This window comes from Papaver somniferum, chromosome 8 (assembly GCF_003573695.1).
Source record: "Papaver somniferum cultivar HN1 chromosome 8, ASM357369v1, whole genome shotgun sequence".
NCBI classification, from domain to species: domain Eukaryota; kingdom Viridiplantae; phylum Streptophyta; class Magnoliopsida; order Ranunculales; family Papaveraceae; genus Papaver; species Papaver somniferum.
The window spans coordinates 131,140,922-131,157,785 of NC_039365.1; positions in this window are offsets into that span (position 1 = coordinate 131,140,922).

Genomic DNA, 16,864 nt, shown 5'->3' on the forward strand with positions numbered 1-16,864 from the left:
TTACTTTTCTATCTTGCCTATCGAAGATATAAATCTCAAGCCAATTTTACAATTGCACTCAATCACGGTAGAAACATCAAGATCAGATCACGCAACTACAAAGAGAATAGTTGGGTCTGGCTTCACAATCCCAATGAAGTCTTCAAGTCGTTAACCTACAGGGTCTCGAGAAGAAACCTAAGGTTAAAGGAGAATCGACTCTAGTTATGCAACTAGTAACACACATGAGGTGTGGGGATTAGGTTTCCTAGTTGCTAGAGTTCTCCTTTATATAGTCTCCAAATTAGGGATTGCAATCAATGCTACCTTGGTAACAAAGCATTCAATATTCATTGTTAGATGAAAACCTGATTAGATTCAAGTTAATATCTTTCAACCGTTAGATCGAACTTAGATTGTTATACACAAATGAAATGTACCATCATTTAGATAAAGGTAACCGTAATTAAACGTGTACACTTAGTTGGTTCAACAATAGTTAACCAATGGTTAGCCATATGAGCACTTTCATATCAACCTTATTCATCTTTATCATAACTAGTTCAAATGACTCAAATGAAACTAGTTAGAGAGTTTTTCAATTGTTTATATTCTCATAGAAGTATACAAGCCACAATTGAAGCAAAATCGATTTTGATTCACTCGAATCATTTCATGAACATTATAGCCACGGTTTTCAAAAGATTTCATTCCTTATTATAAAATGTATTAGTTCATGAACAAACCGATTTTAGAACATAACCTACTTAAGTATGCAAACAGGTACGCATACCTAAGTAGCCGGACTGAGCTTGGTTATGCCAGTACGCGTACGGGTACGCATACCATTTATTCTTCCAAACTCCAGTAGAAATTCACGGACTTGAACTTCCGCCAGTACGCGTACGGGTACACATACTTAGTTTTCGGACTTCCAACAACCAACCAGTACGCGTACAGGTACGCATACCTTGGTTCCCGGTTTTGGACATTACACAAATGTGAATACATACTATGTTTATATCCAATCATGGTTACATTTCTAAACCCTCATTTCAATTATTGAAACATTCTTGGAAGACGACAGTAGCTGTCTCACACAAACTATTAGCTTCAAAGCAATTTTCAAGTGATCGAATTATCAATACGAAACATTTCGAGTCTATGTCATATGATTGTCTCCAAAGAATCATGTAAGATGTTACAAGGCGATTTTCACATGATCATATTTTGACTTTCTTCAAGACTAAAAGATGAACTTGGTTAAAGCGAAAGCTTACCAACACATATTTCGAGAAATAGATAAACTCGGCTCGAAATACCAAATGTGTATAATTGAAGTCTATATAGCAATACGACTTTTTGTCTCAAATAGGAGATAAAGTAAGTAGTTTTTTGAGTGATAGATGAGTTCAAGTCTCCAATACCTTTTGGTGATGAAGTTCCACAAGTTCATGAGTTCAAGTCTCCAATCCAAGTTACCTTGGTAACAAAGCATTAAATATTCACTGTTTGATGAAAAACCTGATTCAACCAAGCTAATATCTTTCAACCGTTAGATAGAACTTATCTTGTTACACACAAATGAAATGTACCCTCATTTAGGTTTATGTAACCGTACTCAAACGTGTACACCATGTTAGTTCACAAATAGTTAACCGAGGTTAGCCATATGATTACTCTCATATCAACCTTATTCATCTTAACCATAACTAGTTCAAGTGACTCAAGTGAAACTAGTTAAAGAGTTGTTCAATTGCTATATTCTCATGGATTTATACAAGAACACAATTGAAGCAGAATCGGTTTGGTTCACTCGAATCGATACATGAACATTATAGCCACGGTTTGCAAAGATTTCATTCCTTATTAATAAATGTTTTAGGTTCATGTACAACCGAATTTAGAAAGTAACCTACTTGAGTATGCGTACTTAAGCAACCAGATTTGAGTTTGTTTTAGTTCTCAAACTCAGCAAAAATTCACGGACGTGAACTTTCCGCCAGTATGCGTACTTTAGGTAATCGGATGAGTTTGGTTTTGGTTTTCAAACTCCGCAGAAATTCACGGAAATGAACTTCCGCCAGTATGCGTACGGATACGCATACTTACCCAGTCTCCTACAACCTTTTTGTATACACACAAGTATGCATACTTTAGGTTGCCGGTTTTGGACTCATACACCAATGTGGGAACACACTATGCTTATATTCAAAGATGGTTACAGGATTCTAAACTCTTTATTTCAATCATTGAAACATTCTTCTATAATGACAATAGCCATTTTCACACACTATTAGCATCAAAGCAATTTTTAAGATATTGAAATAATCATTATCGAAACATTCCAAGTCTTACACCAAATGATTGTATCACACAAACCATGTAAGATGTTTCTCGGCAATTTTATCATGATATAAGATGAACTTGGTCGAAGAGAAAGCTTACCAACACATATTTTGAGAAATATGTAAGCGAGATATACTCAACTCGAAGTCTCAAATGTGTATAGAGAAAACTATATCGTAACACGACTTATGTCTCAATATAGGAGATATAGTAGAAATAGGCTTTCCAACTGATAGGTGATTTTAAGTCTCCACATACCTTTTGTGATGAAGTTCCACAAGCTCTCCTTAGTAGTTCTTCTTTTTCAAAGCGCCGTGAAGTCTAAGCTCAACTACACAAACTATGTCCTAGTCCGAGACATCTATAAATAGGCTAGAAATCAAGACTTATAGTTTTGATCACTAATATTGACAAACATGCTTGAGATAGCAACACATGCGAGTTCGACCGAGCAGTGCTCTAACAATCTCCCCCTTTGTCAATTTTAGTGACAAAACTATCAATACATCTGGATTACAAAATAAATAAAAATTGTAGCTTCTTATCCAAATGCTTGATCTCCTTGGCATCTTCAACGCGACTCGAAATCTCCGTCACTTCCAAGTACTCCATGATCCTAAAGGTTGTAAGTTCAGCATCATAGTTGTTGAAGATCTGTGGCGATAACAATGAGAAAACAAATGCTCTCGATATTGTTATACAGTGTCATAGTATTATTACACAGCATCAAAGTTTAATTGCATCACAACTTTGACAACAATACTATGGTGATATGTATCACTCCCCCTTAGTCAATATTTCCTCTCGACATTAAAATCACTCCCCCTTACATAATGATCTGTAAACCATATGTATTTGTAGTATCACACTACACATTAATTCTTCCCTTTTTTGTCGATATAAATTGGCAATGGTAGGAAAACTAGTGGGATCCTCATGAAATTTTCATAGAGATACTTCATGACCAAAAGAGAATACCATATCAACTTATTTAGATGCCATCATAACACCGAAGCTAAATGCATTCATCAAGGAGTTTATAAAGATACAAGATAACCCCTATAATATTACACAACCGCACTCCCCACAAAATTTGGCAATTAAGCACAATTTCAAAAAATAACTCTCACCCATAAAATGCCATTCCTGAAAGAACAACAAAGGCGACTTTACTTTCATAAGAAAAGAAGGATTTCTTTGGACATAACCAAATCACATGAAAATACGAATTTGAGTCCAAAGTATACAGTTGAATTATTCACAAAAGAATTCATGATTAATCCAATCGAAATGTGCAATTTAATTAGCCACAAGAAAACCCATGATTAATTCAATCGAAATTACACAACTAAATTAACCACAAGAAAATGATCAATTTAATTGGACACGCTCGTCATAAGAGAACTTACTGAGCAACAACTAAACTGACCACAAGATAAATCAATTCAATTGGTCATGCTCAAACATAAGAAAACTTATGGAGCAACACAATATATGCACAAAAATGTGGATCGAAGATCGACCAATACTGCGGAATAAACAAGGATTCGTTCTATTTTCCATCACTATTTGCACAATGACATACAATAGACTTAATCCTTGTAAACAAAAGTTTTATCCTTTCTTCCATCAAAAGAATGATATAAAAGTCTTTAACTTTTGTAATGTCAAAAGTTCATTTTATCTTTTATCAATACTTTCATACCGACATAATAGAGATAACTTTTGAACAAGTATGGGACAGTCACAGGTTCACGGACGTAAACAACATATCCCATAACAATTTGCAATATATAAAATTATAAAGATTAAAATTGTAAAAATCATCTTCCAAATAACTTAGAATTTGAATAAATAAATCTAAAAACATTGGAGATGAAAATCGTTGGACATAGCTATGTGTACTCACAATAATGGCTATTCCAAACCCTAGTTATTCTTTTAAAAACATAAAAAATAAGATTTACTAGACAAAAAGAACAAATCAAAAACACTTCTCAGACAGAGATCAGAGTTCGGGTACGGAGGCTTCACTGGTATATAGACTTTCAAGTTTTTGACTGATAGAATTGACAGCATCTTCAGACACGGCATTGAGGCAATCCTTAAGTCGTGTCCTCATAAGAGCAATTTCAGAGTTGACATTTATCAACTCGGTTCTTAACACATCAAGATATTTGAGAGTATTAACTAGTAAAATCTTTACATCATTAAAATGATCAATAAAGTTTCGAATAACTTCATTAGAAATCTCTTCATCATCCTCAATATCTGAGAAGTTATTAGGAGATTGAGAAGATGTGTCATCAACTTCCACTAGAGAATTTTCCTCCTTCTCTTCGAGACAAAAACCCTTATCAATAAATCCTCTTGGAAAATTACAAGTTCTCGACAGAGAAGCCATTCTTGACGAAAACGCAGCCTGAGTATGCGTACTTTTTAAACAGGGATTGGTATTTAAAAGGTTTCACAGGAACCAGGAGATTAGGGTTTCTAAAGTCGGTCTGTAGTATATAAAGGATACCCATACGAACACAAACTTGGCCCGTTATCCATAAACATCTCAAGAAGAGAAAAGGCTCAATTAAAAAACTTTTCAACAAGGAATGTTTGCTTATGTGAGAAGTTTCACATATCTAAGCTCAATAAATTTTGTATACTCATATGAGAGAAAATTTAGAGCATAAGAGTAGCAATTTTTGATATACAAAATTTCAAAAAAATTAAAAACTTTGACAAGACAAACACAAATACTTACGCAAAAATGTTTGTGATTGATAACCAAGCTAAGATCGATAAGAAAATAGCTAGATAGTCACAAAACACTTTGCCATCAAGTATACCTGACTATATCTCACTCAACCAGGATTTTTTTTGTGAGTCAGATTTCAACCTTGTGATTAATTAACACAAATATGAGCCTTGAGCTCATAAAATGACCGTTGTTTATGGTTAAATCTCTTTCTCCTGATCTCTGAGGAAAAACCGTTATGATGTGAAAAGTTATCATAAAATTTTCTATCATCAAAATATGACGCATAGTGCTGATTCTTACCTGAAGAATTTTGCCCAGAGGGAATAGACATCATGTCGATAATTTATTTATATCCTTCAATTATCCCTTTTAAGTTGTCTTCCATATCTCCATTTTTGCTTCCTTCTTCTGATACCCTTTTCACATCATGTACAACATTATCTCCCCTTTTAAAAGAAGAAAAACCATGAGTCATTCTTGATCGAACAACATTGGGAAGTCTGTTAAATTCTTGAACGTTCAAAGAACATCGAACTGACTTTCCTGGTAGAATACACAAGGTAAGTACTAAATCCAATTGGTTTATACATACGAATGTCAGTTAAACCTTTGAGAATTAAATCTAATGTGTGTTGAAGACGACTGAAAGAATTGTCATTCAACCTAAATTTCTTCTTTTGTTCACCATGACCTTTTGAATCACAAAATAGACATACTTTCTGATCACATGAGTGATTAGAAGAAACAGACTCAACATTATTGTTGGAAGACTTCTTCCTTCTAAGAGATGTGGATATTCCTTGATTAGAGGAAGATGCGACCACATTATTTCCAACATGAAGGGATTTCTGTTTTGCTTCTAAGACAGAAACTTTTACATTTTTATCAGAGGCACTTGGCATTGTGGACTCTTTGGAACATTCTTGAACAGAGAGTTTGCTCAAGAGATGTTCAATTTCCAAAGCATCCTTTTTAAGGTTTTTCTTAATGAATGAGGTGTTTTCCTCTCGAAGGGCCTTTAGAAGAGAGTCATGCTTATTAGCCATACCAATAAAGACATTGATTTTATGTTTCAAATGATTGACATTATCATCCTGGATCTTAAAAAGTTTTAGAATCATTGAGCTCTCTTTGGATGCATTTCTTTCAACTTCCGAGTCAGACTCGTCAGTAAGGTAGTCGGGGAAACACTTGTCAATGTATGTCTGTTTCATTGGAACACTAGGTTCATCTATATTCGAGATTGACAAATTTTTCTCTTTAATAGACTTCGTAGAAACATAATTTTTATTTCTGGCGATGCGTTTATCAGTGACAATATCTTCCATCCTCATATCGCTACAAACACGAACTTATAAGGTCTGTAACGTTTTTGCCTGCTCAGATACCAATTGAAAATACGGGGGTCTAACAACCACACACAACAATTTGTTTGGCAATCTGAGAGGACTTACTCCAATACACTTTCTAGAGAATCAACTAGACAGTCAGACTCAATCTAGAATAAAGTGTATCAAAGAGTTTAATATCTCTAACTCTTAATTCAATCCGCAATCAGCAAATAGAAATCTGCGAGCCTGATTGAATATAAGAGGAATTACTTGAACGGTACCAAAGACCAATTTGCAACTGTCAATAAATATAAATCAACAACCAAAGGTTGGATATTCTAATTGATTGATCTTAACGCACAACCTATAATATTTCAATTATATAACAAAATATAATGCGGAAAACAAATAACACAGACATCATAATTTTGTTAATGAGGAAACCGCAAATGCAGAAAAACCCTGGGACCTAGTCCAGATTGAACACCACATTTTATTAAGCCGCTACAGATACTAGCCTACTACCAATTAACTTCGGACTGGACTATTGTTGAACCCTAATCAATATCACACTGATTCAAGGTACAATTGCGCTCCTTACGGATCTGATCCCAGCAGGATACTACGCATTTGATTCCCTTAGATGATCTCACCCACAACTAAGAGTTGCCACGAACCAAATTCGAAGACTTGATAAACAAATCTGTCTCACACAGAAAAGTCTATAGGATTGAATAAATCTGTCTCCCACAAAAATACCCAAGAGTTTTTGTTCCGTCTTAAGCAACCAGATTTGAGTTTGTTTTAGTTTTCAAACTCAGCGGAAATTCACGGACGTGAACTTTCCTCCAGTATGCGTATGGGTACGCGTAGTTTATGTAACCGGATGAGTTTGGTTTTGGTTTTCAAACTCAGAAGAAATTCGCGGACATGAACTTTCGCCAGTATGCGTACGAGTACGCATACTTACCCAGTCTCCTACAACATTTTTGTATACACACAAGTATGCATACTTTAGGCCCCCGGTTTTGGACTTATACACTAATGTGCGAACATACTATGCTTATATCCGAATATGGTTACATGATTCTAAACTCTTTATTTCAATCATTGAAACATTCTTCTATAATGACAATATCCGTATTCACACACTATTAACATCAAAGCGATTTTCAAGATATTGAAATAATCATTGTCGAAACATTCTAAGTCTTACACCAAATGATTGTATCACACAAACCATGTAAGATGTTACTCGGCAATTTTCTCATGATATAAGATAAACTTGGTCGAAGCGAAAGCTTACCAACACATATTTTGAGAAATATGTAAGCGGGATATACTCAGCTCGAAATCTCAAATGTGTATAAAGAAAACTATATTGTAACACGACTTATCTCTCAATATAGGAGATATAGTAGAAATAGACGTTCCCAGTGATAGATGAGTTTAAGTCTCCACATACCTTTTGTCGATGAATTTCCACAAGATCTCCTTAGTAGTTCTTCGTCTTCAAGTGATAAGCGTCGTGAAGTCTAAGCTCAACTACACAAACTATGTCCTAGTCCGAGATATCTATAAATAGGCTAGAAATCAAGACTTATAGTTTTGATCACTAACATTGAAAAATATGCTTGAGATAGCAACGCATGCGAGTTCGACTGAGAAGTTCTTTAACACCTACTAACAGTAATACTAAAGCTTCTTGATCCCACAGAAGACTTTAAACAAAGCGCACGTAAGAGATTTCATCGAAGTAGGATACTCTCCTCTCTGATAAGTATTACAAGAATACTGCTAGTCCGCTTCCCACACTAACAGTTAAGCAGCGTGTCCAACGGATGAGTTTGTGACAATACAAGATCTACTAGTTATAGTGTAATGACCAAAGCTTGTTTGGACAACAAGGAATTACCAAAATTTTAAATTTCTTAGTATATGCAATGAATTTATGTTTTTTGTTTTGTTCTCTTCCAACTGTAATCCAACATATGTACCGAAATCTCTCTTAAATGAGAACCAATATTCTCTAGTATATAAATATATTATACTAATATATCTACATATGATATATATGCTTCTGAAATATGGAAAGCATATAAATTCTAATATCTAAAAGATATTTAAAATATTTCGATCTTAGGGTCTCTCCTTGAGTATCAAGGATAATACTTGGATGTTAAGTAATAAGAGGTTAACACATGTTCAAATTATGTCAACATCTTGTGAACTTTCCTTTTTGACCAAATACATTTTGGGTATCTATGCAAACCCCAAGACAAATGAAAATGTAAACTTGGTTAATTAAGGATCGGTTATACTTGAGACCCGTAGGATCAGTCCAAGCAGAGATCCTTGGTAAGGAATCGGTCCTACTACATATTTTTAGGATCTGTCCTAGTAAAGATCCTTATTTAAGGTATCGTTCCTACTAGAAATTTTTAGGATCGGTCCTAATAAATATCTTTGTTTAAGAATAGATCATTTGACTCCTTTTCAACTACGAAACAAGTTCCGTAAGTCTACTTATTTAAACCATGATAACATAGTTTCTAGATATAGAATCAACCCGAAAGTTCAACATACTAAATAACAACAAATTACCAAATAGTGTTATGTCGAAACCTATGAAGTTCAATAGATAAACTATACTTCTTAACTCCATATACCAAAGTTGTATGAAACAACTAGTATATCATTCTTTAACACTTTAATCATAGTGAAATGGTCAAGTCACGAATACTAGAGACACGTAAACAAACTTCGCGCGTTATGTTTTCAATATAAACGACTTGAAAAAAACATAGATAAAAATGGAACAAGTCAAGTCTATGTTACTAACCTCGAACAGAAAGATGATGTGTTCGCTAATGCCGATACGACTTCAGGTTCTTCGGAATAACAAGAGCAAGTCTCAACATTTCTATTGTTCATAGTCTAACTAAAAAGGTTGAATCTAGTAATCTAATAAAAAAACTTCAAGTTTTTGAACTAAAATATGACAACCAAACTTGACATACCAACTTTTGATGGGTTCAACCGAGTAATGCTCCAAAATACTTATGGTTAAATGATGTGAATTATTATAACTGCGAGGATATATTGATTTATTTTTTATACGGTAACAATAATATTTTTAGTGGTATCTATATATGGCAAATATCTGCTTTGAGTTTTCTAGTTAGTCGGTACTTGGTTTATAACTTATGGTACTTTGAAAAGGTAATACAAAGTATATAAATACAAATCAATATTGTATACCTAAAAAAAAGAGGATGACATGGCGATATTACATCCTTGGTCATCAACACTTAACGGTTAGTGAAAAAGCGGGGGTCTAACAACCACACCCAATATTTCACTTAGCAATCTATACGGACAAACTCCAATATAGTTCCAAGAGAATCAACTAGACAGTCAGACTCAATCAATGGAAATATATCCAAGAGTTTGTATCTCTGTTTCACAATGTAATCAGCAAATCAAACAGATAGAAACCCGTGATCTTGATTATTATGTGAAACAACTTTAACGGTACCAAAGACCAATGTTAAAGTGTCAATCAATATAATCAACAACCAAAGGTTGGATTTACTAATTGATTGAAATACGCACAACCTGTGATATTTAGATTATATAAACAAATATAATGAGGAAAACAAATAATACAGACACCGGAAATTTTGTTAACGAGGAAACCGCAAATGCAGAAAAACCCGGGGACCTAGTACAGATTTGAATACCATACTGTATTAAGCCGCTACAGACACTAGCCTACTACCAAGCTAACTTCGGTCTGGAATGTAGTTGAGCCCTAATCAATATTATACTGATCAAGGTACAGTTGCGTTCCTTACGCCTCTTTAACCACGCCGGATTCTATGCACTTGATTCCCTTAGCTGATCTCACCCACAACTAAGAGTTGCTACGACCCAAAGTCGAAGACTTGATAAAAAAATATGTATCACACAGAAAAGTCTATTGAATAGATAAATATCTCTCCCACAGATATACCTATAAGTTTTGTTCCGTCTTTTGATAAATCACGGTGAGCATGAACCAATTGATAATTTGGACTTATATTCCCGAAGAACAACCTAGTATTATCAATCACCTCACAATAATCTTAATCGATTAACGAAACAGGATATTGTGGAATCACAAACGATGAGAAGAAGATGTTTGTGACTACTTTTCAATCTTGCCTATCGGAGAATAAATCTCGAGCAAATCTTAAAGAAGATAGTACTCAACACGATAGAAAACAGCAAGATCAGAACACGCAACTACAAAGAAATAGTTGGTTCTGGATTCACAATCCCAATGAAGTCTTCAAGTCGTTAACCTACAGGGTTTTGTGAAAAACCTAAGGTTAAAGGGGAATCGAATCTAGTCGCAACTAGTATCACACATGAGGTGTGGGGATTAGGTTTCCCAGTTGCTAGAGTTCTCCTTTATATAGTCTCCAAATTAGGGATTGAAATCAATGCTACCTTGGTAACAAAGCATTCAATATTCATTGTTAGATGAAAACCTGATTAGATTCAAGCTAATATCTTTCAACCGTTAGATCGAACTTAGATTGTTATACACAAATGAAATGTACCATCATTTAGATAAAGGTAACCGTAATTAAACGTGTACACTTAGTTGGTTAAACAATAGTTAACCAATGGTTAGCCATATGAGCACTTTCATATCAACCTTATTCATCTTTATCATAACTAATTCAAATGACTCAAATGAAACTAGTTAGAGAGTTTTTCAATTGTTTATATTCTCATAGAAGTATACAAGCCACAATTGAAGCAGAATCGATTTTGATTCACTCGAATCATTTCATGAACATTATAGCCACGGTTTGCAAAAGATTTCATTTCTTATTATAAAATGTATTAGTTCATGAACAAACCGATTTTAGAACATAACCTACTTAAGTATGCAAACATGCACGCATACCTAAGTAGCCGGACTGAGCTTGGTTATGCCAGTACGCGTACGGGTATGCATACCATTTATTCTTCCAAACTCCAGTAGAAATTCACGGACTTGAACTTCCGCCAGTACGCGTACGGGTACACATACTTAGTTTTCGGACTTCCAACAACCAACCAGTACGCGTACAGGTACGCATACCTTGGTTCCCGGTTTTGGACATTACACAAATGTGAATACATACTATGTTTATATCCAATCATGGTTACATTTCTAAACCCTCATTTCAATTATTGAAACATTCTTGGAAGACGACAGTAGCTGTCTCACACAAACTATTAGCTTCAAAGCAATTTTCAAGTGATCGAATTATCAATACGAAACATTTCGAGTCTATGTCATATGATTGTCTCCAAAGAATCATGTAAGATGTTACAAGGCGATTTTCACATGATCATCTTTTGACTTTCGTCAAGACTAAAAGATGAACTTGGTTAAAGCGAAAGCTTACCAGCACATATGTCGAGAAATAGATAAGCGAGATAAACTCGGCTCGAAATACCAAATGTGTATAATTGAAGTCTATATAGCAATACGACTTTTTGTCTCAAATAGGAGATAAAGTAGGTAGTTTTTTGAGTGATAGATGAGTTCAAGTCTCTAATACCTTTTGGTGATGAAGTTCCACAAGTTCCCTTGAGTAGTTCTTCGTCTTCATTTGATGAACGCCGTGAAGTCTAAAGCTCAACTACACTTCCTATCCTAATATGAGACTTAGATATAAGTAGACTAGAAATCAAGACTCATAGTTTTGGCAACTAAACTTGACAAACAAGCTTGAGATAGCAACGGTTGCGAGTTTGACCGAGCAATGCTCTAACAGTTAGAGTGACACATGAACAATCAAATGAATAAACATTTTGTTTGGCGAGAGATGTGAAGCACAAAAAAAACCACATTTAAAACCATTTAAACAAAATAATAAATAGAATAGACATGTACAGAATACGTCATATGGTCAATAGATACAAGTTTTTTCTCCAAATCACCTTAACTTTTATCCTAGTTTTTACACCAATTTTTCCTCTAAACCCCAAAACTAACTCATTGTTTCCCTATAGTTACAACTATATAGTATAAATAAATTTGATTAGACGACTCGCATTAAAACCTAGATCTCTCAATTTGTATATTATGTGACAATATGTCCAAGTCAATTGCATATCATATATTGTGGTTTGTCACCATCTAAAGATGGAGGGGGTGGTGCAGAAGCTACAAAACTACCAGATTTCTGCACTATGGACATGTATCTTCCTATAAAATTAGGATTATAAGGTCTTCTTCCTCTGTAATTGGGACTATGACCATCTCTCATAAAAGTTAGCACTTAGTAGTTATCAACATAAAATGGGCTATGCGTTTGAGTGAGAAAAGCCTTGTTCTCAGATTCACAAATGATATATCTAGGTGTAGCACCAAACATAATTTCCTCACTCAAAAGTAGGTTATGTAATTCTACACTTATTATTAGTGGATTTCCGATTCTAATTAAAGTAGCAAATGAACCATAAGTAGATAATAAACCATAAAAAATAGTAACCATATACTCACTATCACTTATTATAAAACCAGCAGCAACTAAAGGATTACTGATATTTCTAACTTCATTCAAATAAGTAATGATGGAATCATTACCGAGTTAATTTATTGAAATATTCCAAAATTGAATAATATGAATTGTAACCTTAAATAACCTTGTAATAATGCTTTTCAAGAGATCCTGAGAAGTAGAGGCATCAACAAGATGTGGAAATTTAGTGAAGAAGATGAAGAATATGAGATAGGAAATAAGGAGGAGAGTGGGACATGGAGAAGAGAGTAGGGTAATTGAGATTGTATTTTTCTACACTAATGGTTATAATTGACTAACTCTCACGGCTCTTACTAATCAGTTTGAACCCGATGGTCTCGATTCGGATTTAGGTATAAACCAGAACCGAACTGAGATATCTTGGTGTTCAATCATCTATAACAGGTTATTATTGTATCTATTTAACAGTTTTGTTTGGTTTAGAAAAAGTTGGTTCAGCGCGGTTCGCTTTTGTGCAACCCTAATAGAAATTACAAACCACTCAGATTGAGACAATTTATTAGGAGTAGCGTAAGTAGGAACCGAATAATTGGCAACCAAAACTGGATATAAGTAATTTTATTTATTGAATGTAAAATGTCTGGAGATACATACTTTCCAGAATTTGGTTTCAAACATTTGTAACCTTTTTTTTTGCACCGTAAATAATGAATATGCAATGTAAGCTTCCAGCCGCAAGTTTATGAGATGTATGTGGTCTTAACCATGGAAAACAAGAACATCCAAAGCTTAATACGCTTTTGGATACAAATCTGCTTCTGACCTTTGCTTCTCCAGAAGTAGTCAGAAGAAGAAGTCAAAAAAATCTGACTTTTCTGCTTCTAGAAGTCATTCTGAAAAATTATTGCCAAACTGACTTCTGACTTTTCGACTTCAAGAAGTCGAAAAGAAACTTCTGAGTGTACATCCAAACACCGTATTAAACCTATTGTGATCATGCTTTTTGTGAAACAACAATTCAAAAAGAGAAAGAGACTTATGGATATAGAAGGTAGTCTATTGATAATAAAATCAAGGGTGAGAAATGTATCAACCCAGAAATATTCTGCAAGTTCGCTTGAATTAGAAAGGTTCTACCAGCATCCAAAAAATGTATATATTTTGCTTCAGGTACACCATTTTGTTCACTAGTATGTGGGCATGTAATTTCATGTTTAATACCATGAACGTAAGTTAAATGAGCCACTTCCTTGTTTATAGTCACAACTTTCAGACGTAATTTGTTTTCAACTTGTCATTTAAAAAAAAATCTCGAAATCGAACTTTGCATATAGTGGACATAACCAACAAAAATTGTTATAATCATTAATAATGATGGAGATAACCAATATTAGAAGCAATTGGAGAAGGATCCCGACGATCTAACTGCTTGGAAGTAAAACAAGAAGACAAACTAAATGGTACTTTGTTAGATCTATCCAATTAACAACATACACGGAAGAATAAAATATTTAATTATTACACATTTTTCTACACAGTTTTTACAAAGTTTGAAATGAGGGATGTGCAAGTTTATTGTGCCGAATTGATGAAGGTGTACTAATGGATTAAAGAGAATGAAGCTTGTTGTCGAAGTGGATAGCAAAGGACTTTGACATGTGGTCCTTGGAACAACCAGTTTGAAGATCCCGAACAATACAACTAATAGATGATAAGGTTATGGCACAATTGTTGTATGCGGTAACAAATTTATGAAAAAAAGAAGCTTGGTGGATGCTCTAGGGACATGAAGTATATTTTATAGATTAAAATTCCTAGTAGCAGTATATTAACATAATTCCAACATAAGAGATAGATATACCTTCAACATTAGTTATTGGAATGTAGTCGTATTCATCATAAGAAGTATAATCTTTTGTATGATGTGCATCAGGAAAGATATGTTGATTGACTCTACTATCAACATACCAAGGATTATTTTCAAAAATTCTAGTTGTAACAAGCATAACATGTAGGTCATGTGGTGGACTACGACCTTGATAAGAAAATTTCAGTAAACACATTCTGAGGCAATATGTGCTAATCAACTGCTTTACATTATGGCTTATCACTAGCTAAAGGTCCAAAAGGAGGTGCAGAAGCAACAAAAATACCACATCTCTACATTGTGGAAATGTATCTTCCTCTAAATATTAATATTGTAAAATATTTTTCCTTTGTAACTGCTACTACGCTCCCAAGAGTTAGAACTCAATAGTTATGAACAGAAAGTGGCCTACGAGAATGACAGAATTAGATCTGGCATTAAGCATAATTTTCTCATTCAGAAGAAAATTAAGCAATTTTATACATGTCACTAATAGATTTTGAATTGTGATTGAACAAGCAAATAAATTACACGAAGATAATAAACCAGATATATTAGTATCCACATATTCTCAAACACTAAATATAGAACCAACAACAACCAAAAGATCAATAATTGTTCTAATTACATTCAAATAAGTAGTGATGGAATCATTACCGATCTTAATCTATTGAATTTTATTCTTCAATCATATGATATGAGTCATAACAACCTCAAATTACCTTGTGTTGATGCTTTTTAGAGATCGTAAGAAGTATATGCATCAACAAGATAAGGAATCATTTAATTAAAAAATGCTGACTTAAGAAGCAAGATAACGGTTGAATCTTCATTTTGCCAAGTCGTATACGCCCGATATCAATTTATTATTCCGAGAAGCAGACATGACATTCAGTAGATCTATCTAAGTAGCCAGTATTTCAAAATTTGGTAAACGATGCAAGAACTAATGATTTCCAAGTGAGGAAATTATCTATAAACTTCTGAGGGATTATGTAGATTAGTAAATTAACAACAATACTTGAAACTGATCTCGTATTTGCCATTAAAACGAAAAATTGAAAGATTGAACTGATATCTTAGATAAAGTGTTCATAATAGAGATGGAAAAGAGAATCTAGATAAATGTGACCAAAGAACGAATAACTAACAGGTGGTTAGTCAATTAGGAATCATGGGATTTGAAAAGAAGGATTAATCGGGGGCATACCGGAAATAACCAGGGGATATTTTACTGTACATGACGGCATGGAAAAACCAGTCCGATTTTGATTTTCGGAATTTAAAAACTATGCCGACATGAACAGTAAAATATCCCCTAATTATTTTCGGTATACCCCAATTAATCGTTCTTTCAGAAGACTTGTAGTATGAGAGAATTTGAGAGAGTCTCGGTGAATTTCATGAGAAATTTGTATAGACAAACCACATTGGTTTAATATTGATCAAATAATTCAAAAAAAAAATGATCACCAAAAAATAATTAAAATTCTTTCGTCTATGGAGATAAATATATACTATATTGAAAATTTTATAATGACAAATTTATGTGTTTGTTATTACCCGACTGTAATTTTTTTGAGAGAAGTTTTATTTATTATAAAATGTTATGTCTTAAGACGGTATAAAAAGTAAAAATTATCACTTTTCCCCCTTAATATATATGTTATCATTTCCGTTAGTATTTTTGGAGATATTTAATTATTCACGCATTGCTTAAAAGAAAAAGCCTTCAAAGAAAAAGAAAAAAGAATCTAAAAGTCTCAAAATATCACCTACTTGCGAGAGATTTCTTTCAAGCTTATTTAAACTAAAAGGTCTCTCAAAATATCCCCATAACTGAAATCCTTGATTTCAAAGCTGACATCCAATAACAGGGAATTTCAAAATATTTCCAAAAGTCTCCATTGATAACAAAGATTTTCAGAAACTTGAAAAAAGTCTCGATCCACTAACAAAAGATTGTATAACTCTCTAGAATTCTCTAAAAAAACTCATTTCATTAACCTCCCTCCCCCCCCGGAAAACAAGAAACTGAGAAATCAGGAAACCT